Source organism: Ovis canadensis, chromosome 1, assembly GCF_042477335.2.
Source record: "Ovis canadensis isolate MfBH-ARS-UI-01 breed Bighorn chromosome 1, ARS-UI_OviCan_v2, whole genome shotgun sequence".
Classification (NCBI taxonomy): Eukaryota; Metazoa; Chordata; class Mammalia; order Artiodactyla; family Bovidae; genus Ovis; species Ovis canadensis.
Window position 1 is genome coordinate 54,988,883 of NC_091245.1, and position 11,706 is coordinate 55,000,588.

Sequence of the window (11,706 nt, forward strand, 5' to 3'; positions counted from 1 at the left end):
AGTTTTTGCATAACATTTAATTTTAACAAAAGCTCAGCAAATGAAAGAGTACTAGGGTAAAAAATGTTATTCTTAAAATTATTCTTGAAAAAAAACATCTAATTTCCACAGCTACAGGCCATTTATGATATTCTGGTCCTAACAATTACTGAATGACAATAAGCAAAATTCATTTACAAAGGAAACTAACTGTATCTTCCATACTAACCATGGGACTTACATGAAAGAAAAATATGTGCAAGACCACAGTAATAAATCTTTCTATGCCTTCTTTTGAAATTAATAAAGTGAAATGGAAGGGTAGAAAATAAAGTACAAAAGGAGAATTCCATTTAAGAAAGTTGCACGTACACTTGAAGCCAGCCTGAAAGGGGATGTTAACGAGGTAAAACTGACTCTCAGTTTTTTCAGTAGCCTATAACTCGATTTATAATCTGCACACCACAATGTTATACTGTTCATAAATATGAAATAAATATTTTAAAAGTAAAATGACAAACTTAAATTGAGACTTTTTATGACAGGGGAGGGAAAGGAAAGGGTGGGAACTCACATTCTTTGAAATAAGAAGATACCACAGGGTAGCTGTCATAAAAATCAGAATGAGAATCACTGCTTGAAAGGAATTTGAAGAATGAAAAGAAAGCTGCCAAGTCATAGGATAAAAGTCCAAAAAGCTGTTAGCTGGTCAGGAATGCTATACCAAAGTTTTCAAAACAAAACTTCTAAGTAGGAGGGGGAAAAAAAAACAGCTGAGGTGTCCTTGAAGACCATCAATGACAGAAATTAAAAGTATCCTGCTTGCTCAAATAATATTTAAACAGGGTCTAGCATACAATCAGAAAGCAAAGAAGGCATTTCTTTGATGTCCCCTTCTAGAGTTTCTGGAAACTATGAACGTCATGAGAAAAATGTCTAAGTAAAACTGTTGATATGTCCAGGTATTATTACCTAGATCAAGTTCTAGGATTTCTCAGATTACTCATATCAAAACAGGATAAAAATGGTTACAAAGAGAGTTAAAGTTCAAAACCAGACAAAATTATTCTGTGGTACCAGATATCAAAATAGTGATTTCCTACCAGCCTGGGGAACTAATAACCAGAATACAGTACAAGAGTTTCTGGGGTTTTGATAATGCTCCATTTCTCAGTAATGATTACACAGTTCTATGTTCATACTGTGAAAATTCACTAAACTGTACACTTATAAGAACTTTCTGTGTGTATTAATATGATAATCATATTTACATTTTTTTAAAAGCAGAGGGGGAAAAAAAGGAAATTTCTCCCTCAGGAATTGAAACATATTACTACAAAAACATTAAAAATTAAAGCTTAGTAGAGACCATTTAGACTAAGAATTATAGGTTTGGGGTGGAGAGTAGAGATTTAATGCAGAGAAGTATTACAGAGCCCCTCAGAGGCTATCAGTGGATAAATCTCACAAAGATACACACACACACACCTTTTTCAGGGGGAAAAAATCTTGGTTCCTCCCTTTATAATACAGCCAAACTAAATTTCACTCTATGAAACACATAAATCTGCTTCTAATGGAAAAGTGTATATGAACTGCAGGATCTACTTTCCTTAAACTTCTGTCCAATTAAAAAAAAAAAAACCAAAGTTGCTAGTAAAGAGGTGAGTGAGTGCCAGAATACAATTTTTAACAACTGCTATTCCTGGACCACTTCAGCGCCACTTTGAAAACCCAACTCATCCATTAGGCAGGGTAGCAGAATTCTGGTAGAAATTAAAAGGTATAAATTATGTTCCAATCCCTATAAATCTCATCCTAATCCAAACTATAAGGAAATTTCATTACACTGGGTTCCTCACCTGCAATTCTCCTCATGTAACCCCCAAGCAGAGGACATACTGTTTTCAAATATTTATGTTTTCACACTCACAATGTTAATCTGGTTTTTCTTCCTAGCATTTATGTAACCACTTCAATCTAAAGGCAAAAGAAAATACTAGTCAATATTTAATAATACAATAGCTTTGGAACATTACAGCTTTAAAATATAAATAAGCATAACAATCTCACTTTTTAAAAAAAAAGTATTTGCTTAATTATTCCATTAAGGAAAAAACAAACCACATCTTTGTAAACAATAAGAATTTTAAATATATTTTAAAACTTCTCCTTGGCATGGATGCCCTCACCAATGCTCACATGAATTTCTTAGATTATTATTTAACTTCAGTAAATGCATACTGCCATGCCATTCTTAACAGCTGAAAAAGAAAGGAACTCATAATGGCTAATGAGCACTTTTTTAATTAAATATTCTAGAACGCTAAAATATCAAGCTGTGTATTACTATTTAATAAGGGAAATACCTTAAGTATACATCCTAATTGTTGACTGGAGAAGTTTACTTCTCTAATTCCACAAAATCTATCAGAGCAGTTTTTCTCTTTGCAGCTTCTTGTACCCTTAGTGCTCATAGTGCTTAGTCACTCAGTCTGTGCCTGCCTTTCTGCAACTGGGTGGACTGTAGCCTGCCAACCTCCTCTGTCTGTCCATGGTGATTCTCCCCTCAAGAATACTGGAGTGAGCTGCCATGCCCTCCTCCAGGGGACTGTTCCAACCCAGGACTGAACCCAGATCTCCCACACTGCAGGCAGATTCTTTACCATCTGAGCCACCAGGAAGCAAAGTAGTTTCATATTTTATCTCTTCAAGAAAGAAGAAATTGATTCATTTAATCCTACTAAATTCTGGTATATAGAAAAAGAATATTTCTAATTTCGGTTGAAAGACAAAGAATTATAAAACTTTGTTTTGTACAAAATGAGCTTTTATTATCCTCAAATTATAAAGTGCTTTGAAAAACTAAGAAAACAAATACAATAAAGAGGCCAGAGCAAAAGATATTAAACACGTAAGAATCACTTAAAAAGCAATATTAATAAGCAAAAATGAAACATAGCAAAACAAGAAAAACTATTTAGTAAATAGACTAAACAATTACCGATTTCCAGAAGAACATTTACATTCTCACTTCACACCAATGCCAGTTGAGAAAGTAAATTTACTTAAATCGAAGTTACTAAAACTAAAATAAATAGTATTAAAATCAGTATCATTTATTCATTACATTTTCAGAGAAGGAAGACTTTCATAAGATTAGAAGTAAAACAAAATTAGGTTAATGATTTGGTAACATTAATTTTAAAGTTCTGTTTATCTGAAAAACTCACAAAAGAAATGTATCTATTAAGCATGTTTCACCTCAGTAGTAATTTAAGGAAAAAAATGGTATGACTTACCCCCATTACATTTTTAAGCAATATTTAATGTTGAGGTATAGAGCAACAGCCATGACAACATGAATATAAATTGATCCTTTTAACAAATATCCTGACACTGTGTTTTAAGAGCCTTTAAAATTTACCTAAAAATTAAACCTGTAATGTACTAGGAGATAATATTGATACTATATGCATGGAATACCTTAAATACAAATGTTCTTCACATTCCTTTTTATATACGCAAAAAAATTAGAAAAGGAGAATAATACATCTACACATGGAACATCATACAACCATTTATAATAATGATTATAAGACATTGTGAGAATGGAAAAACGTTATCTATAATTAGGTTAAAAGCAGGACATGAAATTATTTTTATCTGTAAATATATAAAAGATGCATTTTTATATAATGAAAGAAATACATCAAAAATTTAACATGGTTATATTAACTCCCAATATTCAAAATCCCAAACCAGCCACTAAATCATTAAAACATACACCAGTACACAGTCAATACCTAAATTAAGCGCTGTAGCTGCTGCTAAGCTGCTTCAGTAGTGTCCGACTCTGTGCGACCCCATAGACAGCAGCCCACCAGGCTCTGCCATCCCTGGGATTCTCCAGGCAAGAATACTGGAGTGGGTTGCCATTTCCTTCTCCAATGCATGAAAGTGAAAAGGGAAAGTGAAGTCGCTCAGTCGTGTCCAACTCTTCACCACCCCATGGACTGCAACCTACCAGGCTCCTCCATACGTGGGATTTTCCAGGCAAGAGTACTGGAGTGGGTTGCCACTGCCTTCTCCTAAATCAAGTGCTACATACCATCATTATCAACAAAGGGAGAATAAGGTTTAAATTAATATATTAAAAGAGACTGAGTCACTTAAGTCGTGTCTGACTCTTGCAATCCCATGGACTGTAGCCTGTCAGGATCCTCTGTCCGTGGGATTTTCTAGGCAACAATACTGGAGTGGTTTGCCACTTCCTTCTCCAGGGGATCTTCCCCAACCCAAGGATCAAACCTGGGTCTCTTGCATTACAGGCAGATTGTTTACCAACTGAGCTACCAGGGAAGCCTAAGAGAGGCTAAAAAGGCAAGCAAAGCCACAGAGAAAATCTTCAACAGAAATAAACACTTCTCAACCTAGGATGTTCAGCTGTGCTAAGGATGGAGACTCACTGTTACCATCAAGATTCAAAACTATACACCTGATTCATAGAGAAAGGTGGATTACAAATTCTAATTATCTGCTCTGAAAATTCCTTCAACAAATGTGCCAGTCTTTAGCCAATTGGTTAATTACTACCATTATCAAATATTAAATGTAAAGACTCTTACTTGGGAAGTTACCCCTTGAAATATTAAATAAGATAAAAGCAATAAAATAAAACAAAGTCTATACACAGCAGCACCATCTTCTTACTATCACTGTTAAGTGAATTTTCTAGAAAACTGAAACACTTTTATTAACAAAGCTTTGAAAACATTTACTCTTAAATTTGATGCTTTTGAACTGTGGTCCCTCGGCCAGCAAGGAAATCAAACCAGTCGATCCTAAAGGAAATCAACCCTGAATATTCACTGGAAGAACTGATGCTGAAGCTGAAGATATAATACCCTGGCCACTTGATGTGAAGAACCAACTCACTGGAAAAGACCCTAATGCTGGGAAAGACTGAGGGCAAGAGGAGAAGTGGGTGACAGAGGATGAGATGGTTGGAATGGCACCAATGACTCAATGGACATGAGTTTGAGCAAACTCAGGGAAACAGTGAAGGATAGGAAAGCCCAGAGTGCTTCATGGGGTCGAAAAGTGTTGGACACGACTTAGCAAATGAACAACTCATAAAAATCTTCTAAAAATATATCAATTTCTTAATTCCTAAAACACAGTACATAGAATAAAATTTATTTCTGATTAACATCATCACTATAACAGACCATGTGCTATCCTGCTCTACAACACTGTGATTCCCTCAGAAGTTAATAATTATAGGACTGTATGTCTCCATGTAATGACACCATCTTTTAAAGTTCCACATACTTAATAGAGCTTCTTCAATAGCCTTGAAATAAGACGACATTTCAGTTGTCAGTGTGCCTAATTCCAATGGTCAATCTTGCAATCTGTGGGCTAAAAAAATCACATAACCAACTCTGTTGGGGTTGCAAAATGTTTATTCCAGTAAGTAGTTCCTGAATAAAACTCACAAGCTTATTATATACTTGGTTACAGTTATTCTGAAGCCTCAGAGCTCTGCTGTTTCAAATGGAAGATATCACTATCACTCAAAAAATGTTTAATTACTGACTGTAACATACATACTCTGGAGTTCCAAAATAATAAAAATTGAATAGTGTGATAGTATCCTCTGGGAAAGTTACTCAACTTACCTGTCTCTGACTTGAGAAATAACAGATGAAAAGAAAAAGAAGCAAAGAAGTGAGAAAGACAAGTTCAAATGAAATAGCAGAGTCTATAACATTTGGTTTTAGAAGTCAAGACTTGACATCTTGGGAAATATTTACTCATACTGTGTTTTTTAATGTATGCTGAAGCTGAAACTCCAATACTTTGGACACCTCATGCAAAGAGTTGACTCATTGGGAAAGACCCTGAGGCTGGGAGAGATTGGGGGCAGAAGGAGAAGGGGACTACAGAGGATGAGATGGCTGGATGGCATCACTGACTCGATGGACATGAGTTTGGGTAAACTCCGGGAGTTGGTGAAAGACAGGTAGGCCTGGCGTGCTGCAATTCATGGGGTCGTAAAGAGTCGGACACGACTGAGCAACTGAACTGAACTGAACAGTGGTTATCAGAGTATTAACTACATAAATCTGCACTACAGTATATATCACATAGACTTTAAAAATCAGAAGACTGGAATTCCTTTGAGGTCCAGTGGTTAGGACTTCATTCTTCCACTGTCAAGGGAACAACACGGCCAAAAAACCCAAAATAAAAACAAAAAAAAAAAAAATCAAAAGACTTGTACTTAAATCAACACTGAATTTTCACATGAAAGGGCAGATTTTTTAAAAAGTCCTACAACATACTTTCTTGCCCACTCCAGTATTCTTGCCTGGAGAATCCCATGGACAGAGGAGCTTGGTGGGCTACAGTCCAAGGGTCGCAAAGAGTCGGACACGACTGAGCGACTTCACTTTCCTGATCAAATAATTTCCTGTAAACTGTCTTGGACACTGGTTCAGAAAAAGACAGGAAATTAAATGTATATTCTTCATATAATTAATATGTAACATAGGTAATACACTATACAGTTTACAAAGTTACAGGTCTATGGAAATTAGCATTGTGTCATATCTAAACAAAAAAATTCCAAGTGAGGACATCATCACTTTTGTTAATATCCTCTGATCACTGAAGCTCATTAGCTCTCATAGATGACTTCTATGACAATAATAAATGACAAAAAAGAAAATAAAATTTCTTGATTATCTAAGTTTTACTCAAGCAAAACTCAAATCATATTAAGATATATTTCTCCTTGAATCTTCGCAGTATATTTCTACCCAGTACTTGGGTATTTTAGTGTCTGTAGAAATCTAATAATTTCTAAGATCTGCTACCAAACAGTTTATAAAATGAAGTAGTTAAGAATAAGCGATAAATACTATTGCAAGGATTGGATAACCAAAGGCCCAATTCCCAAGCAAAACTGTGTAAACACCTTTGCAAAGGTCACTACAAAATTATCATCTTTGAATCCATAGTCATCTTCACAACGTCCAATCTCTAACAAAATAAAATGTACTCAACGAAAGTTACTTAATGAAAGACAGGCTTTACCTTAGTTAAGAATTCACAGAGTTTCAATTAAACATCAACTTCAGTTGATGATTTTTCCAGGGGGTGGGGGGGTGGGTAGCGTAGGGAGAGACAAGTGATACAATTTGGGGGGTGGGCTGAAACCTGTTTGAAAGAAAAAAAAGGGAAAAAAATTGCCTCACACACTGACTCCAAATTCTCCTCAACTCAAGCCCCACTCCCACCATCATGAGCTGCCTATTTTGGGAACATGGCTGATAACCCTCGACCATCCTTCCTTTTCTCTGCAACTTCTCCAATTTCATTTCAGTATCAACCTATACACACTCCCACGTCTCCTTTTCCTCTTTCCCACATCACAGCTCTCAACATTCACTTTTATTCCCAACATTCCTGCTTGAACTATTACAAGGGAAAACCACACCGACCAAGAAGAGTGGTCACTTTTTTTAAGTGACAGGTCTGCTGGTAGTTTGGAGGTAAAAGTACAAAAAACAATCACAAAATGCTGCCTAGCAACTTTTGAGTATATGTACATTTGTTTTATAAACTACTGATACATTACATTCTTCAGTTGAACTCACTAAAGTACATAGAGCTATTAAGCTGGTAACTTTTTAAATTGGAAAACTCCAATATACACACTTGAGTAACCATTTACAGCACAGAAGTATCAAAAAATATAAACATATAAATGTAAATAGCAAAACTATTAAAAAAAAAAATATATATATATATATATAACCCTGGACTTTCCTAGCAGTCCAGTGATTGTATCTGCACACTTCCAATTCTGGCAGCAGCAATTTGATCTCTGGTGGGGAACTAAGATCCCACATGCCCTGCAGCATGACACATATATCTATATGTATGCATGTATGTTGTTGTTTAGTCCTGAGTCGTCTGATTTTTTTGCAACCCCATGGACTATAACCCACGAGACTCCTCTGTCCATGGGATCTCCCAGGCAAGAATACTGAAGTTGATTGTCATTTCCTTTTCCAAGGGATCTTCCCAACCCAGGGATCAAACCTGTGGCTCTTGCACTGGCAGGCAAGGGAAGGTGGATTCTTTACCACTGAGCCACCAGGGAGGCATATATATATATATATATATATATATATATATATATACACACACACACACACACACACATACATGTGTGTGCAGCGTGTGTGTAAAACTCAAGCGACAAACATTTCTTTAAATCTTATTTCACGTGTACTTTTTGTAGAGATACCAGCATACTAAATTTCTATGGCAAAAATAATGCTATCACTCAAGATATTTTCATAAAACTATAATACCAAAAAAAATCTGTACAAAAAATTTATTTTTTAAAGCATGTATGTATGAGTCAAAAAACAAGATGTAACACTAAATAAAAAGAATTTTTTTTTACTCATTACTAATGTTTATCTTAAAACACCACCCCTCCATTTCTTCCTCTCCGTTAAAAAAAAGGAAAATATCAGGAATAATACATAGCTACTGCTGAGAGTGGTTACAGAGATTTTAGGACTGAGGAAGGTAACTTGGAAGAATGTGTACCAGGGAGTATTTTACCCTTTCTTCTACTTCGTACTAAATGCAGAGAAAAATAACACGTCTGTAGTTTAAAAAAACTCATGATTACCTGATTAGATCGCTAATTTACCACTATGAATACTAAATAAATCCATACTAAAAAAAAAAAAAAAAAAAATTATGCTATAAATTCACTGTGATAAAACGTTGGAGAAAAGCTAATCTTATCTCAAACTCACTTAAGGAAAAATTGAATTCAAACTCAAAGTTTAAGAGAAGTTTGCTTTTAAATTTGACTGAAAACGTTCCACTATTATTACCTGAAGTATGTAACCTAAAACAATCATCCCTGAACAACAAAGACGGAACTTCACAAAAACAGTAATCAAAATCTTGCTGGGGAAAAAAAAAAAAAACCCTGATCTTTAATTATGAGTTAATAGGCACGTACAAAAAATTAAAAGTGGTTTTATTCTGTCATCGGATATTGTTCTGATATACAAAGGATCTCTCCAAACGCTGCCAAAAGTTATCGTAAATACAAAGTAAATTAGAGTGATGAGGAAGTTATCAATGAGCAAATAAATGGGAGTAAATGATGCCCAGAGAGAAGAAGCGGAACGCGCTCTATTTTTAAGCGTCCGAGGAGGACAAGCGGAGAGAGCTACTGCGGAAGAAACAAGCGACAGAATGGTTAACAAGTCTGGAATTCTTTAGAAAATGGCAACAAGGGTAAAAACTGACAAGAACGTCTGAAAGTAAGAGGAACGGTATCCAATGGAATCGTCACGTCTCTACGAGCACGGCTCCGGACTTCCAGTGAGACCGGGGAGGAACAGGAACTCTCACTAAGCGGGGAAAAAGGAGCCCGAGCTGAGGGGTACAGTCGCTTCTGCAGGTGGCGGAGCGCCCGCAGGGGGGTGGGGAGGATAGTGTTGCCTCAACTGGGTCAATGTATATTCCCTTCAGGACTAGAGAAAGCTGACACAGCACGTCTCCCGGCACCAAGAGGCACTTGCCCTAGGCCCCTCCCTAGCAACTTGCCTTGTACAAAGAGTTGCGAGTCCCAGGCCCCCGGAACCCAGGGCTCCGCCATCCAGGACAACTGCTCTGCCAACAAGGTCCCGCGAGAATCAAGAGATCTCGCGATACAAACCCCCTAGCATCTCGCGAGTTTCCTCTACAACCAACATGGCGGTACCGAGAAATTCGTGTTTCAGTACTTAAAAAGGGTTTCATTTACAAACAGGAGGCCGTGCAGGAAGTCTTTTCCGCCTTATATTTCTCTTCGTATCCCCCAGTGGAGAAGAAAACCTGCAAACAACCCTAAGACCCGCAACGATCACGGTTACACTACAGAGACGGAGCAACTTCCAGCCTCAGCCAGCCTCCGCCAGCCTCCGAGCTTGTCACGTGGAAGCGGATTCTTGGCGTGCCGGTCACGTGGACCAGTACTAAGCAAGCGCGCGCCCGTTGGCCTCCTGAGAGCCCTCCCCCGCCCCCCTTTTGCCCGCGCACACGTGCGCGCGCACCCCCGCCCCACGTGGGGGCTCCGCCGCCGCCGCGGTCGCCGCGGCAGCCTCCAGCCCACCCCCTCCCAGCACTCCGTTCCAAATCCGGGTCCCAGACTCGATCATCCTCGAGTACCCTCCTCCTCCATTCTACCTCCCCCGCATCTGGCCCCACCACGTGCCCCGAGCGCCTGCTCACCTTTCGAGCGGGGTTGGGCGCCGAAGGCCACTCAGGGAGGCGTCGTCGCCGTGGCCGCTCTCCGCCCCCGCCACGGCACTGGCTCTGGTGGCCGCCGCTGCAGGAAACTCAACAGCGGCGCCGGGGCGCTTCCAGGTGGGTCCCCGCCTCCCGTTCCTGCCACTTCCCGCAGCACCAGCGGCTCCTTCCGGTCCCCTCCTTTCTCGTCCTCGCTGGGACTGGCGGGCGGCGGTGGCTGCAGGCGCGCTCAGTACACCGCCTGCTGGTAACCGCAGCCTGTGCAGCGCGGGCTGGCAGGGCGGGCCGGGGGCGACATCCGCCCCCGCCCCAGGGCGAGGGTTGGTCTTCTGAGGGCGGCCCCCGGACCAACCCCTGCTGTTGTCTAACTTGGTCCTACCCAAGAAGGAAAGGTGTCCCCGTAGCGCCGCGGTTGGAAGTCCGCTTCATCCTACCTTTTCTGGCCTCTTGAGAAATTTGTACACCCTCCCTCCTTAGCACTGTGGTCTTAGGTAGAAAATATGTGTATACATTGTATATACTCCAACCTACCTGATATCCGACCGCATAGCCCCCTCGCTCACTTCTCTGGCTTTCCCTCTGTTCCTACAACGAGCAGGCTCAGGACTTCCCTCTGGCCGGAACACTTCTCCCAGATTTCTTTTAGCGATGTGTATTTCAGGTACCTTCTCAGGGGTTGACATCTGAGGCTTCGCAGACCACCGCTCACTCTATCCAAAGGAGCATTTTGGAACGCTGCTCTTACCTGCTTACATTTCTTCATGGCAGTTAGCACTTCCAGACCTTATTTGTCTGTTCTCAGCCACCAAGATAAGGGCTTCCCTTGTAGCACACTCGGTAAAGAATCTGCCTGTAGTGCAGGAGACTTGGGTTCGATCCCTGAATTGGGAAGATCTCCTGGAGGAGGAAACGGCAACCCACTCCAGTATCCTTGCCTGGAAAATCTCATGGACACTGGAACCTGGTAGGCTGCAGCCCACGGGGTTGCAAAGAGTCGGGCACGACTGAGCAACTAACACTAATCCACCAAGATTGTGAGATCCTTAAAGGCAGAGACTCTTAAGTTTTGTTTTTGCTATAGTCACAGAACCTGTGTCTGGTACCAAGCAGTATTTGATACTCTATTAAATCATATCAAGGGCTTCTCTGGTGACTCAGATGGTAAAGAATCTGCTTGCAATGCAAGAGACCCTGGTTTGATCCCTGGGTAGAGAAGCTCACCTGGAGAAGGGGTTGGCTACCCACTCCAGGATTCTTGCCTGGAGAATTTCATGGACACAGGAGCCTGGCGGGCTATATACACCATGGGGTTGCAAAGAGTCCAACCGGACTGAGTGACTTTCACTTTCTAAATCTTTTCAAGGAACTATAGTCAGCATGCAGGAAAAG

At 39.7% G+C, this 11,706-nt stretch overlaps 1 protein-coding gene across 40 annotated transcripts in view; it reads right to left on the bottom strand.

Moving 5' to 3' along the window:
- Positions 1-10,591, bottom strand: part of ZZZ3 (zinc finger ZZ-type containing 3) — a 117,394-nt gene extending 106,803 nt beyond the window's left edge. For 8 of the 40 annotated variants that reach the window (XM_069595061.1, XM_069595014.1, XM_069595096.1 and 5 more), the window contains exons 1-2: positions 9,634-9,724; positions 7,084-7,206 (exon numbers count right to left, since the gene is read on the bottom strand). The gene's annotated coding sequence lies outside the window, so the exon portion shown is untranslated. Of the gene's footprint in view, positions 1-1,841; positions 1,960-2,983; positions 3,068-7,083; positions 7,207-9,633; positions 9,742-10,299 lie in introns of those variants that run through there. The other 32 variants (XM_069595097.1, XM_069595092.1, XM_069595057.1 and 29 more) reach the window with 19 other exon arrangements.
- Between the last annotated feature and the right edge of the window lie 1,115 nt (positions 10,592-11,706).